The sequence below is a fragment of the Solanum pennellii genome, chromosome 11 (genome assembly GCF_001406875.1).
Source record: "Solanum pennellii chromosome 11, SPENNV200".
NCBI classification, from domain to species: domain Eukaryota; kingdom Viridiplantae; phylum Streptophyta; class Magnoliopsida; order Solanales; family Solanaceae; genus Solanum; species Solanum pennellii.
In genome coordinates, this window is record NC_028647.1 from 26,905,647 (window position 1) to 26,920,240 (window position 14,594).

Consider the following 14,594-nt stretch of genomic DNA (forward strand, 5'->3'; position numbering starts at 1 on the left):
CCCCCCCCCCCGGACAAAATCCTTCCATCAACAGACGACTTTCACTAAGTTTCAATGTGTGGATAGGAAGAATGTTAACTCCAGATCCTTCATCTATTAAGATTCTATTTACCTTCTTCTCCTAAACGTTACCCTCCATATACAAAGTACAATTATGTAATATTTCACCAATAGAAGATCATTATCTTTAAAGGTTATTTTTGTATCACATACATGTAGTTTTTAGAAGATAGTTTAATAGGTCCTACAAAAGACAAGGGAGACATCATTAACGATATTTCCCTTGTTGCCTTTACATTATCACTAGAAGACAATTTGTAAAGATACAGTCGTTGTTCCTTCTTAGTCAGTAGGAGGCGTCTTCGTTGTTTCTGCTTTATCGGCATTAAAACATGATGTCTCAAAAAATTTTTGTGTAGACTTAATGTTGAATAAACTTGGCAAGAATTGATATTGAATTCAAAGACATCGGGGTTTTTGGTAATGATGAACTCAACCTTTGATCTCTTGAATAATGGATTGACTTCCACTTCTCCAATTTCTTCACTATTTTTCCTCTTATTGGTTGCTCGGATGATTTTTTTTGGTCAGTTTATCTTTTTGTGTCTTCGCCTAGTTACAGAAATCCAGCCCTCACCATAGTCTATTTCATCTTGAGATTTGTCTTGCTCAAACAACTCTTTTTTATATTTTTCAGACATATATATTTGGATCTTATTGAGTGAATCAAATGTGATAGAGATTTGGTTAGAACTAGCATTATCATCATCAAGGACAATTTTCATTTTTTTAACCAAACACATCCTTTAAGAGAAAACATTTTACAAATGAGGATGACTCACAACACTTGCAATAATTTAGGTCATCAGTTTTTCCCGCTTCATCATGTCGCTCAATCTTTGGGAAGTCAATGAGCTGTAACTCGATAAACTCATCAAAAATCTCAAAAACAAAAGAATCCAAGAAGAGATATTTTTTCTATCCTCTCCCTTTGTGTCGGCTTTTGATTTGAGCATACTTGGAAAGTTGTTCTCACATTTTTCGTCATGCCCTTATTCGTACTGAACTTTGCAGGCGGCACATTAATATTCATGGATTCTTTGTTATCACTTCTGGGCACAAATTTTTTTCATATTTTGTGTTATTTCTTGTCTCTTCCATTAGGAGGATCATGGACAAAAGCCATATCTTTTACAGCATAAGACATGCTTAACTCCATGTCATGAACGCGAGTATCTAGGTCTTGATGAATTTTGGTTTTTGTCCTAGGAAGATGTAAAGTGAATCCTAGTGAATTCTTTGGATACATATTTCAATTGATGAAGCTTCACTAAGCCTATCCTTTTCAATTTAATATCACATTCCTCAATCAATTTATGAACTCTATAACCATTTCATACATCCGTTTACGATTATTTGTGATTTCTACCATGCTCATAGTACGCCTTATTCTAAATAAGCGATTGAGAAATTCGTGCTCTAGTTTCTCCTAACTATGAATATAATTAGGCTCAAGATCTGTGTAGCAATCCAACATATTTCCTTTTAGAGAACTGACAAATTTTTTTACAAGATGGTATCCATAGGTTCTAGCATTAAAAATGTCTGTAAAAAGTGTACAATATAATGTTTTGGATTTCCTTTACCATCAAACTGTTGAAATTTGGGAGGTTGATAACTACAAGGCATTTGGAAGTTATTAATTCTAGGGGTGTATGGCTAAGCATACACATGATATGAATTGGTGGATATTTATTACTTATCTTTGATAATTCCTTCAATAAACTATTTCAAGTAATCGAGTGGAATAATTTCTTCATAACAAATTGGTATATCTTTAAGTTGTGCTCTTTTCGCAGGATCTTTAATATCTCAGACTTGATAATCCATTCTAGGCGCATAGATCGTTTCTCTATCCAAAAGTCCTTCCATCCAATCAATCCACTTATAAATTCGAGAATCTTTGTGTTGTACATGCTTTGTCAATCCTTTAACAAACATCGTCTAATTTGAGAGTTATTCCTAGGAGAGGAAGAAACAATCACAATCGTTTGCATGATCATTTGAGAGGTACAAGAGTATAATGGATTGTCGCATAAGTTAATATTCAGTGGAAAAATTTTATACTATACATTCGGAGATAATTCATTAGTGGAATCATAATTCTCTCTTGTGGTGGAGTTCATGGAAGCAGATTGCTCATGTAGAGCGAATGTCTTCTTGATCTTTTAAACAACACTGTTTCCTCCTTGTAGAGAATTTGTTGAGGAGAATGTTCCTTTTGGAGTCACAGGGCCAAAAAACAGTAGTTGATATGGGTGACACTTGAAGTGTTTATTGTCATAGCGTTGCAACCTTTCTTCGGCTTGAGTAGGGAACTTGGAGCTACTGGACTTAGATGTAGTTGATCAAGAGTTATTCTTCATGGAAGTCATCATGACATTATTCGACGCTTAAAAATTAAATCAAGATATTGTTGGCGTCAGGGATCAGGGTTCTTCTCTTGGTTTTTTTTTTAAAAAAAGGAAACTATCGCACAATCCACAACAGAGACAGAATTAATTATTGCAACTGCAGCAGTAACTCAAACCTTATGGCTGAAAAAAATATTTTCTTACATGAATATGTAGCAAAAAGTTAATACTGAGGTTCATGTTGATAATCAAGCAGCAATATCCTTTTCGCATAATCCGGTGTTATATGGAAAGACTAAACAATTCAACATTAAGTTGTTTCTCTTGAGGGATTGTTTACAGCAAATTGTATATCAACTAGCGTATCACCTGTCAGCAAGTTCGAGTTCCTATGGGAACAACTTGGAATTTGCAACTCGTAATGCAAGGACGAGTATCAATTAGTTGTTTTAGGACTGCAATGTTTATTTCTAAACTTCCTTTATTTCATTTTTAACTTATTTTAGGAGTAGTTACTATGGTTAGCATCATGACATAAAATTAGGATCATGATCTATTTTAGTATTTTAATTTGTATGTTTTATGTATTTTCTTTTTCTTTTTCATAGGAATACAACTCTCTACATAATTTTTTCTCTTAGCCATCTTCACATTTTAATTTCTTGAATTCTTCTTCTTTCCTTTCTGTAACAAAATAGACATTGTCTTCATCGTGTTATCTGCCATCCGTCTCTCTAAAACTAACAGAAAACATCTAAAGCAAGCAAAAGCTTAAAAATTTCTCAGGGGAAAAATAGGACCTTTTTTATAATGCAGAGTTCTCACCTAACATGAAAAAACAAGTACAGCCTGCAGCTATAACTTACATCGTGAATTAACTAAAGAAAGATGTAATGAAAAAGAGGACCAAGTAAAAAAGCTCAAGCTTTTACCTATATCAACTTAGAGATGACTTCATTTATTTGTTCTTGGCATCAACAACACAAAAATAGTGACTAACATGCATAGAATTACTAGACACACTCAAGGATATAGCCATGAAAGATAGGAAGAGTTATGTGAAAGAAACTTTACAAACTCTTGTTTCCTTATTTCAAAGTTGTTCTTTGCATTGGTTTCAATGTTTGCTCTCTCTTTAGATCTTCCTAAAATCTTACACTTTCCCACTTCAGCTCCTAAATCCGTATCTCTTTCTCAAAATAGCTTTCAGGTAGATACAACTTTCTATAACTCTTTTGTAATTTTATATGTACTTCGCTTTACAAAAAATAAGCACGAAAAGGAAAGAATCCAAATGATTTAGTGATGCAATACAAAAAAAATCAGCAACACTTAGAGTGTCATCCCCCAAGAGGATTTGGGAGGTTGTTGTTTATGCAGCAAAGACCATGACTTGGGAAGGTAGAGGAGGATAATGATTCAAAAATGAAACCAAGAAGAAAAATTAGGTGTGCTGCCAATTCAAATAAATAAAATTTATAAACATATAAAATCAAATACATGTAATCATAGAAATAGGATTAAAAACAACTCCTACAATATAAATAATTGCCAAAAGTCATTCACATAAATCCAAAATGAGTCGTAGACTCAGAACACGATAAATCCTGAGGATTCTCTCCCAGAAAATATTATTAAATATTATCTTTCTTGATTAATCTGTTGCTGACTTTTATGCCCCCCACCCCTCCCCTTTTAGCATAAGGATTAATAAAAAATGTAATGGGTTGTTTATCGTTTTGAAATTAAAATGCATTACAATCAAATGTAACAAAGTCTACCTTGCAGAAGCTTTGTTGTAGATGTAGTGAATGAAATGGAAGAAACTACTTTCATGCACCATTCTTTACAAATTAACAGACGAAGTTCATTAATTGTCGAACTATTGAACTCCACAAAGGTCAAGCAACATGGTCAAAAAATTACACCAGCTTCCCAGTTCATGCACATAATTAGAGATAAAGTATATTACTTCATACTCAAAAAGGAACAAGTAAATAAGCAATCAATTCTTTAAATTATCCTCACAAGAAGGTTGAACTATTGTGTATGCAAAAGTTGGTAGGGGAAAGCATAGAAATAACCGATTTTATAGGAAATCTTTAATTCTGTATGTCTTTTCAGGGTGTGCCCACCACCTTTTGAGATGCAAGTTACCAATTCATCATCCATAAGATGATTAATTTTTTGTGAATACATAATTACCCTTATCATAAAAAAAACAAGTTGAACTATGAAGGAACAAAAATTTATGAATAAAATAAGCATACTATTTAAGACAAGTCTCTTTACATGTAGCGTAGGGGAAATATACTTATTCTCATTATGATCCCACCGTCCAATGATATTGCTCAATCAGCTATAAAAGGTAGTGACTGCGTCATGTCTGCCCTTGTTTTGTATGATTTCAACCATGAGATTAGTCCACAGAAGAGGGTCTCTCTGAGGCCATGACCAGTGCTTGTAACATAATACAAGTTAGTAGTGTAAATATTTATCATATTGACAGTAAAACCAAGAAAACCAAGAGGAGTTTCCTCGTTGAGGTGTTTTGGCTTCCTTATGGCAATCCTCCTCTGAGGGTCATCAGCTATAAATTCACCGGTGTATGGTCTAATGTGATAAACCAAAAAGGAAAAAGATAAGAGATTAAAGAAGTGCTAAAGAATATGAGAATTATTTGCAAGAAGACATCATCATAACCTCAAACCTTAAGTTCTCACGACAGATTATAATATATCAGTGATCCAAAGATCTCCCAATTGAAGCTTCAGCGCCATAAAAGCCAGAACATTTATTCATAAGACCTTGCATACCAAATGTCTCCAGTGCTTTAACTCCATTATGCGTCTTGCAAACAACTGCTAACGTTGTTCCTAGCCCAAGATAATTTGAGAGACTCTTGGATTTCAGAGATAAACATACAGATGTCAGTCCTAATAAAGTTAGCTTCATAAAAAAACTGAAAAGTACATGAACTTCAATCATCTGTCTACTTCGTGGTAAAGATATGGCACTAGCGCCAAACTCGACCCCAGAGTATATCTCATGAGGGGAAGATTGCCGAAGCATGTTAATGCAGACCACACATTCATTTCATAAAAAATGATTGACTACTTTGTAATACCTACGAAAGCGAGAAAATGTTCTGATACCAACTATCCTTCTACCCTAATTTGTGACCTCCAAACCCTAATCACTCTATTTATACCTACGACAAATTCAAAGACTATAATATATCAAACTTTTATTCTCAAGTCTTCCTCATGCATAAACATATTGTAATATTGATTGGAACAGAGTTAACATGTTCATAGATTGCGTGGAGGTCAAATGTCCATGAACTACCATGACGTTCGGAAGGTGTATCTTAGAAAGTGCTTATGTGTCGTTGTGTGTTTAAGTGAGTTTTACGTGTTCATTTTTCTTGAAATTGATGTAAGATGTTCCTAATACCTGGACGAATATTTTTAGGGGTTTAACGTATGGATACGACCGCACCTACGATCCACGAGGGCCATAGAAGAGGAACCCATTCATTTGGCAAGAGGCTGTCAAAAATTGAAAAACGACGGCCACAAGGGACAGACCATTGGTCAACCAACGGCCTGTCAAACTTGGGCATCGATTGGCCCTGAAAGGATAGCCAAGCCTGAAAAATTTGAAGACTTAGACCCAATTCACGGACCCCTTAAATGGGGCGTCGATGGGGCAACGGCCTGTCTGTGAGTGGGCGTGGTTTGGCCTGACAAATTGATGTCCTTTCCTGTAATGAGTTGGGGTGTTTTGTTAATTCAAACAAAGTCTTTTATTAACATAGGAAGTCAGTTTTAGGTGTTTTTAGGTATGTTAAGATGTTCCAAACCCTTAGACCTCATTTTAGACTCCAGTTCCTAAAAGCCAAAACCTCTCTCTCTTAAAACTTTCTCTCAAGTCTCCATGGAAGTAAGAAGTCAAGAAGAGCTAAGATGGATCTTGGTGGTTGTTTTATTCATCAAAAAATAGTGGAGTGCTTCAATGTGAGGTATGGCAGTAATCCTTGAACTCTTTCATTCAAGGAGCCCTTTCTAATTAATTTTCAAAAAGGGTTTTCAACCCTAACATCTCCTATCTTTTAACTCTATTGGTCCTGCATGAAAACGTTTTAAATGATTAAAATATAATACTTCTAATGTTAGTTTGTGATTTTAATGCTTAAACTTCAATGAAATCATGGTAAAGCTATTTATCAAATTATAGCTTAACAAATGGGTTAAATGAGCTTGGTTTTGTAGTATATGAGCTTTCCTTTACTTTTGTTGTCATTGTTTTTTAGCTACTTCCCTATCGGATAATTTATGATCAATTTTTGAGTAAAATGTTATAGGTAATTGAAGATTTAATTAAAGGGTATGTTTGTTATGTTGGTTAGTTTTAATTATGAAATGCTCTTGAGTGTTATGTTCCACATTGTTGGTAGCGGTGTTTCCTTGAATTTTATTAATGTTTAGTTACTTGTGTTTTGTGAATAGGTTCATGAAGGCAAATTATATGAAGAAAGATGAAAATAAAGATATTCTAGTTAATGTGTTTTATGAAACCTGTTATGAAAGGTATGCTAATGATTATGTCTAAATGACTTGTATGATAATGTGAGGCATGTTAAAGTGTGTGATGTGATGAAAGAAAGTCTAAGCATGTGTATAATGAAATGTAAATTAAATGATGCTATGTGAAAGGTGTGTTCACATGCACACATACACTCACACTTGTATAAATATGAATCAAGCTAAGCTAAGTCAAAAGGGGAATTCTGGGGTGAACACCATTCGTGAATTGAGAAGAATTGGTTAGTAGCAACCTCACTATTCCCAAGATATTTATATTGTAGGTTGGAGGATGATTGCCCTTCATGAGTTGAGAAGTGGTGTCCAGAAGCTATTTGTGACCTTTAGTAGTGTCTGTTGAGAATCCTTGGGGGGTTATTCCTAGCACCGTGAGGATATGAAGAAGGGGTGGGTATACTTCATGAGTTGAGAAGTTGAATTCCAATGTACCTCTGGAGATGAATTCTCCTCTTTTGTAGAGAATGAGTTAATTAGTAGGAATCTCCTTATCCCTTAACTAAGCTCCCGCATAGGAGTAGCTATTGGGAAAGCCATGTAAAAGCTAAGAAAAGTAAGACCTCACCCTAGTCAATTTAGGGGACCCTTCTCCAATAAGGGAACTATCAGAATTCCATGTTTAGATTTCATGATCTAATGTCGGCTAAGATAACTCCCACAAAAGTTAAGTACTAAGTCTTCTAAAAGAGTGTACTACTCAGGGTATGTAGTGGAATGGGACGCTATTTATCCGTTACAGTAGGTAGGAAATTAAAAAGGGGAATCTTGGTGATCCATATATAAATCGAATGAACTAAGTCTCCTAAAAGAACGCACTATTTAGGGTAGGCAGTGGAATGGGACTCTATCTATCCATTGCACTAAGTAGACCCTCCGAAAGGGGAGACTTGGTGCTACGCCTTCTAAAAGAGTTTGCTACATAGGGTAGGTGGTGGAATGGGACTCCATCTACTCATTGCACTCAGTAGGCATTCCGCAAGAGCAGTATTGGTGTGTTGCTTGAGTGTTCTTCTAATGTCTTGTCATTGAGTGGGGCTTGTTCTCCCAAGGTGAGTAAGCCAAAAAGGTGTAGTCTTGAGGATTCCTATTGTGTGTATTGAATGAGGTATATGTGCACTTCCTTCATGTGTTACCTTTGTGAGTCTTAGGATAACCTTAGTTAGGGAAACTCCTACGGAAGTGAGTTCACTTCCTCTTTGCTTGGCCTTTAAAGTTCACTATTTTGGAATAGGGATAGTTCACTATTTTTATAAGCTTACATTAAAGTTCTCTTTTTGTTAAAATTATGGAAATCTTTCTCTAAGTGTAAAAATGTGATTATTATGTTGTTTTACTTCTATATTGTTGAGTGCTTTACTAAGTGTGCATGAATGTGTTTTTATACTAAAATGTCCCTTTTTGAATGTTTTTGCATATCCCATATTTAGTACATTATTTGTAGTAACTTCATACCTTTTTATACTCTAAAAGTACAGGTTTGAAAACAAGGTTGAAGTTTAGCAAGCAAATCTTGGTAAAGATGCTCTCAAGACAAAGTATGTCCTCATATATTCGAGGGCATAGTTCTTAACTCTTTTAGTTTTATATACGTTCTTACTATGTATGTATTTCTTTAAATGTAAAGGCCGTGTCCCTAAGATATTTGTCGTGTCTTTAAGCTGTCTTGTGACGATGAGATTCACTAAGTATTTATGAAAAAATTCTTTTTATATTAAATTTTGTGAAAAAATTTAATTCCGCACTACTTTTCATGTCTTATGTAATGAATGATAGTTAGAGGACTTGTAAAAGACCCCAAAGGGTCATGTACGCCCGGACATGACCCAAGGGTCGTCCCTAACTTCTAGGGGTTGCTTGCGGGTCGTGACAGACTTGCTATCAGAACATAAGTTTATGGAAAATAATTTACAATCTAAAATCTTCACAAGCCACGTGTTGTACAGTCTTGGTCATTTGTGTGATTCGCGACAAATCTATGGACAAGAATCTATAGGACGATAGAATTTCACTTTTTTCGTTACTCTTGTTTCATGGCACAGAACTTAAGTCCATATGATGTATCACTTCATCTCCTTTGTCTGGTGGTTTTATAAGTGTGATTGATTGGAAAGGGAGATGTTTCTAACCTTAAGGGTGAGAAAAGGTGATTTTTGATGTTATGACGGTTTTGTGGCTAGAAGAGTAGATATGAAGGTATGTTTTGAGAATTGTGGTGTGTAGCCATTTATGGCTATGTGTGACTTATGAGGTTGGAATTATTAAATCAGAAACATTATGGTGATGTATTTCTAACCATGGTAGCAATTATAATGTTTGAATAAAGTGCCTTGGAGTGCAAATGAGTTAGCTTGTGCTTAAGTTAAATGATGGTAGAAATGCTTTAAGGTGTAAATTTGAAGAATGTTGAGAGGAAGTGGAGATTTTGTAGGAGTTGAGGGCAACCCTCTTGTGTGTCTAATGTTTCATTGTTTTCTTATTATTTGATTGAGGTACATGTGTATATTTACTCTAAGGGGGGAAATGTGGTATGATTACCTAGTTAGGAAGTTGTCGAAGTTATGGTGGCAAATGGTGAACTTTATATTAAAAAAATGTTTTATTTTTTTAAATGAATCTACCTTGAATGGTGGAATGGGAAAGGAGGAGTTCTTTTCCATGAGATTGAGTTAAGTGGTGCCAAATAGTTCAATGAGGTGATGTTTAATAAAGTTTTTCTAGGCTTGAATGCAAAGAGGAGAGTGTTACGCTTGAGGCAATGTGGGACTTTGAAGTATGAGACCTTGAAGATTGTTTTACCCATTGTGGGGGAGAATGAGTGAGTAGTAAGATAGTTGATATCCTCATCTTTCCTTTTTGTTCTTAGTCAATCTTGAGACAAAATCCTTAGTAGTTTTGTAATGATTAAGAGTCTTGCATAATAGTATGAGTTATCATGTGTTGTATATGAAGCTAGATGACTTATGGTCTAATTTTAAGGAAGAATGTTAAAGCTAAGTTTTGCATAATTAACGTTAAGTAGAATGACATGTAGTGTATTAAGTCCAAATGAATCCTCAAGGGTCACTAAGTGGGTGGTAGTATCAGATGCTACTCTCATATTGCACCTAATGTAACTTACCAAGTCTCTAGGGATTAAGTTAGTATGTCCTTGTCTCTTATATTGTCATGTCATTTTGTTAAAGTTGCTTGAAAGGTACAGTATAGAATTTTTAAGAAAGTGACACAATAAAGTTTTAAGTTCACTGTAAAGGAGACCAAATTTTGAGAAAAATGCATTTTAATGGACGAAGGTTTTAATGTGTTTAGAAATGTTTTTTATAATCATGCTTAAGGTTGGAGAAGGTAGTTCCTCCACAAGTGAAGAAATGAATGTGAGATTGAATTAGTGATTTTTTGCAAAGTTGCATGTGTTATAGTGATGCTCACTATGAAAATCTTCATTTTTCAACAATTTGCGTGGTCTTGAATTTTAGTTTCAATGTGTGCAAAAGTGTTGTATATGATCATGTTTAATGTTGAAGAAGGTGGTTCCTCCATAAGTCAAGGGTAAGGGTGAATTTTTAAAAATGAAAGTTCTCGCAAAGTGCTTGTGTTGCAAAGTGTTTGAAGAGTGAGATTGTGCTCCTTGTTAGTTGGTTCCTTGACTATGATGTTTGAAAATGATTTTAATGTGTTATATGTCTCTATTTGAGTCCTTAATGTTTTTAAAGTTTTAGTTTCATTCTAAGACGAATATTATTCCAAGTGGTGGAGAATGTAAAATCCTAAAACGAACTAAGGTTAACTAGATCTTCGTAAATGATTCTTGATTTAATTTTAATTTAAAATGAGTAATATAGGTGGAATTAGGAAGTGTGTGAAGTTTTGTTAATATTGGAGGTCAAACATCCAAGAACGTCCATGACGTTCGGAAGGTGTGTCTCGGAAAGTGCTTGTGTGTCCTTGTGTATTTCAGAGTCTTTTAAGGGTTCGTTTTTCTCGAAATTGGTGTGAGATGTTCCTAAGGCCTACAAGACTATGTTTATGTGTTTAATGTTAGGATAGGACCCCACCTAGGACCCACGAGGGGCCCTAGAAGAGGACCCCATTAAGATGGCAAGAGGCTGTGAAAAACTAACCAACGACGGCTAAAAGGGACGGACCATTGCTTAACCAACCGCCCGTAAATCTTGGGCGTTGAGTAGAAATGAAAGTCTAGCCAAGCCTGAACAATTTGAAGACTAAGCCCCAATTACGGACCCCATCAATGGGGCTTCGATGGGGAAATGGCCCGTTTGTGAGTGGGCGTGGTTTGGCCTGACAAATTGATGTCCTTTCCTGTAATAACTTGGGTTGTTAGGTTAATTCAACCTATGTATTTTATGAACCAAGGAAGTTAGTTTTAGGTCTTTTTAGTTATATTAAGATGTTCCAAACCCTTATACCTAATTTTACACTTCATTTCCTAAAACACAAAAACCCCTCTCTCTTAAAACTCTCTATCAAGTCTCCATCATAGTTAGAAGTCCAGAAGAGCTAGGAGGGATTTTTGTAGTAGTTTTATTCACGAAATATTTGTGGTGTGTCTTCGATTGTGAGGTATGGTAGTCATCCTTGAACTCTCTTCCATTCAAGGAGCCCTTTCTAGTGAATTTTCAAAGAGGCTTTTCAACCCTAACTTCTGCTATCTTTGACTCTAAATATGGGTCTTGCATGAAAATAGTAAATGATTCAAATATGATTTTTATAATACTACTTGGTGATTTTAATGCTAAAACTTCAATGAAATCATGTTAAATAATTTTATCAAATTGTGGCTTAAGAATTGGGTTAAATGAGCTTGGTTTCGTATTCTTTGAGCTTTGCTTTACTTGTATTGTTTTTTATGTTTAGATACTTACCTAAGGGATAATTTATGATGAATTATTGAGTAAAATGTTATAGCTTATGGAATCTTGAATTAAAGGGTAAGTTGGTTATGTTGTTTAGTTTTAATTATGAAATGCTCTTGAGTGGTATGTTTCACCTTCTTGGTGGCGGTGTGTACTTGAATTGTATGAATGTGTAGTTACTTGTGTATTGTGAATGAGGACATGAAGGCATATTATAAGAAGAAAGATGGAAGTGAAGATACTCTTGTTAATGTGTTTTATGAAGCTTGTTATATAAGGTATGCTAAGGATTATGTCGAAGTGACTTGTATGATTATAGGAAGCATGTTAAAGTATGTGATGTGATGAAATAAAGTCGAAGCATGTATAAAATGAAATGTAAATGAATTGATTCTTATGTGCAAGGTGTGTTCATATGTGGACACACACTCATACTTGGATAAATATGAATGAAGCTAAGTTAAGTCAAAAGGGGAATACTGGGGTGAACACTATTCCTGAATAGAGAAGAAGTGTGAAGCTAAGTTAAGTTAAAGGGAAATTTTTGGGTGAACACTATTTCTGAGATGAGATTTAGTAGCAACCTCACTATTCCCAAGAGATTTCTAATGTAGGTTTGAGGATGGATACCCTTCGTGAGTTGAGATATGATGTCCTAAAGCTATCCTCGACCTTTAGTAGTGAATGTTGAGAATCTGTGGGGAGTTATGACTAGCTCCGAGAGGATATGAATAAGGGGCGATTACACTTCGTAAGTTGAGAAGTTGTATTCCAATGTACCTCTTGAGATGAATTCTCCTTGTTATTAGAGAATGAGTTACTTAGTAGCAATTTCCTTATCCTTTAACTATGCGCTCGCGTAGGAGTAGCTATTGGGAAAGCCATGTGAAATCTAAAAAAAAGTAATACCTCACCCTAGGCAAGTTAGGGGAACATTCTCTTACAATGGAAGTATCAGGATTATATGTTTATCTCTCATGGTCTATGTCAGTTAAGCTAACTCCCACAAAAGTAATAAAAGTTCCAAGTCTTCTAAAAGAGTGTACTACTTAGGTAGGTTGTGGAATGGGACACTATTTATTCATTGCACTAGATAGGCATTCCGAAAGGGGAGTCTAGGTGAGCCTTACATGTATTGAATGAATAAAGTCTCCTACAAGAACGTACTTCTTAGGGTAGGTGATTGAATAGGACGTTATATATCCAGTGCACTAAGTAGAACTTCCAAAGGGGAGTCTTAGTGCTATGCCTTCTAAAAGAATGTACTACTTACGGTAGTTGGTGGAATGGGATGTCATCTACTTTTTGCACCTAAGTAGCCATTCCGAAGGAAGTCTTGGTGTGTTGCTTGAGTGTTCTTCTAATTTCTTGTCATTGAGTGGGGGCTTGTTTTATCAAGGTGAGTAAGCCAAAAAGGGGTAGGCTTGAGGATCACTTTGGAGTGTAATGAAGGAGGTATATGTGCACTTCGTTCATGTCTTACCTTTGTGAGCCTTAGGATAACCTTAGTTAGGGAAACTCCTACGGAAATTAGTTCACTTCCTCTTTGCTTAGCCTAGGAAGTTAACTATTTTGGAAGAGGGATAGTTCAGTGTAATGTTTCAATAGTTAACTGTAAATTTTGATAAACTTACTGTAAAGTATATCTTTTTCTTAAAATTTTGAAAATCTTTCTCTAAGTGTTAAATGGTGATGCTTATGTTTTTTTACTTCTATATTATTTAGTGATATACTTAGTTGTCATGAAAGTGTATTCATATTAAAATGTCCCTTTTTGCATTTTTTTGCATATGACATACTTAGTACATTATTTCTACTACGCTCATACCTTTCTATACTCTATAAATATAGGTTTGGAAGCAAGGTTGAAGTTTAGAAGGCAAAGAATGGGAAAGATTCTCTCAAGGCAAAGTATGTCCTCATATATTCGAGGACATAGTTCTTAACTCTTTTAGTTTTGTATAATTTCTTACTATGTTTTTCTTTCAATGTAAAGGGTCGTTTCCCAAAGATATTATGTCGTGTCTTTATGTTGACTTGTGATGATGATATTCTCTACGTTTTTAAGAAAGAATTCCTATTTATATTAAAATTCGTGAAAAGTTTTAATTCGGCACTACTTTTCATGTCTTATATAGTGAAAAATAGTTAAAGGGCTTGTACAAGACCCCAAAGGGTCAAGTACGCCCATTCATGACCCAAGAGTCCTCCCTATATTCTAGGGGGTGCTTGCGGGTCGTTACAAGTCGACACAGAGTGCTTTTAAATAGAATATACACACATTAAACCCATGAACAATAGATTAAGCTCAGTAAACAAGCTGATGGCTGATATTCTGCACAAAGGTAATCACTTAATCCATATTTACTTGAAATTTTAAAGACTGCTATTGATATGAAAATCTTACAAAATATTGTATTCTAGTTTGCTTAAATAACAAACTAACGACAGTGACCTTTTCAAATGGCATGTGCATTTTACAGCACACCTAATTAACTTGAAAAGAAGGAAACAATACCTTCTATATACAAAATTGAATCATCCAACCTTTTCTTCTGACCCGGTAAGAATTTAACATTATATTCACGATGTTTAATTTGAAGACCAATCTCCTTTTGTCCATCCTCAAGTTTTTGCAGTAACTAAATGATGCAGACACGAATATTGATACATTTACTTGACAAAAACTATCATGTCCATTATCA

The 14,594-nt window shown here is 34.9% G+C and overlaps 1 pseudogene; it reads right to left on the bottom strand.

The window, feature by feature from the left end:
• Positions 1 to 3,437: 3,437 nt before the first annotated feature.
• On the bottom strand, positions 3,438 to 5,486 carry LOC107003776 (annotated as a pseudogene).
• Positions 5,487 to 14,594: the final 9,108 nt, after the last annotated feature.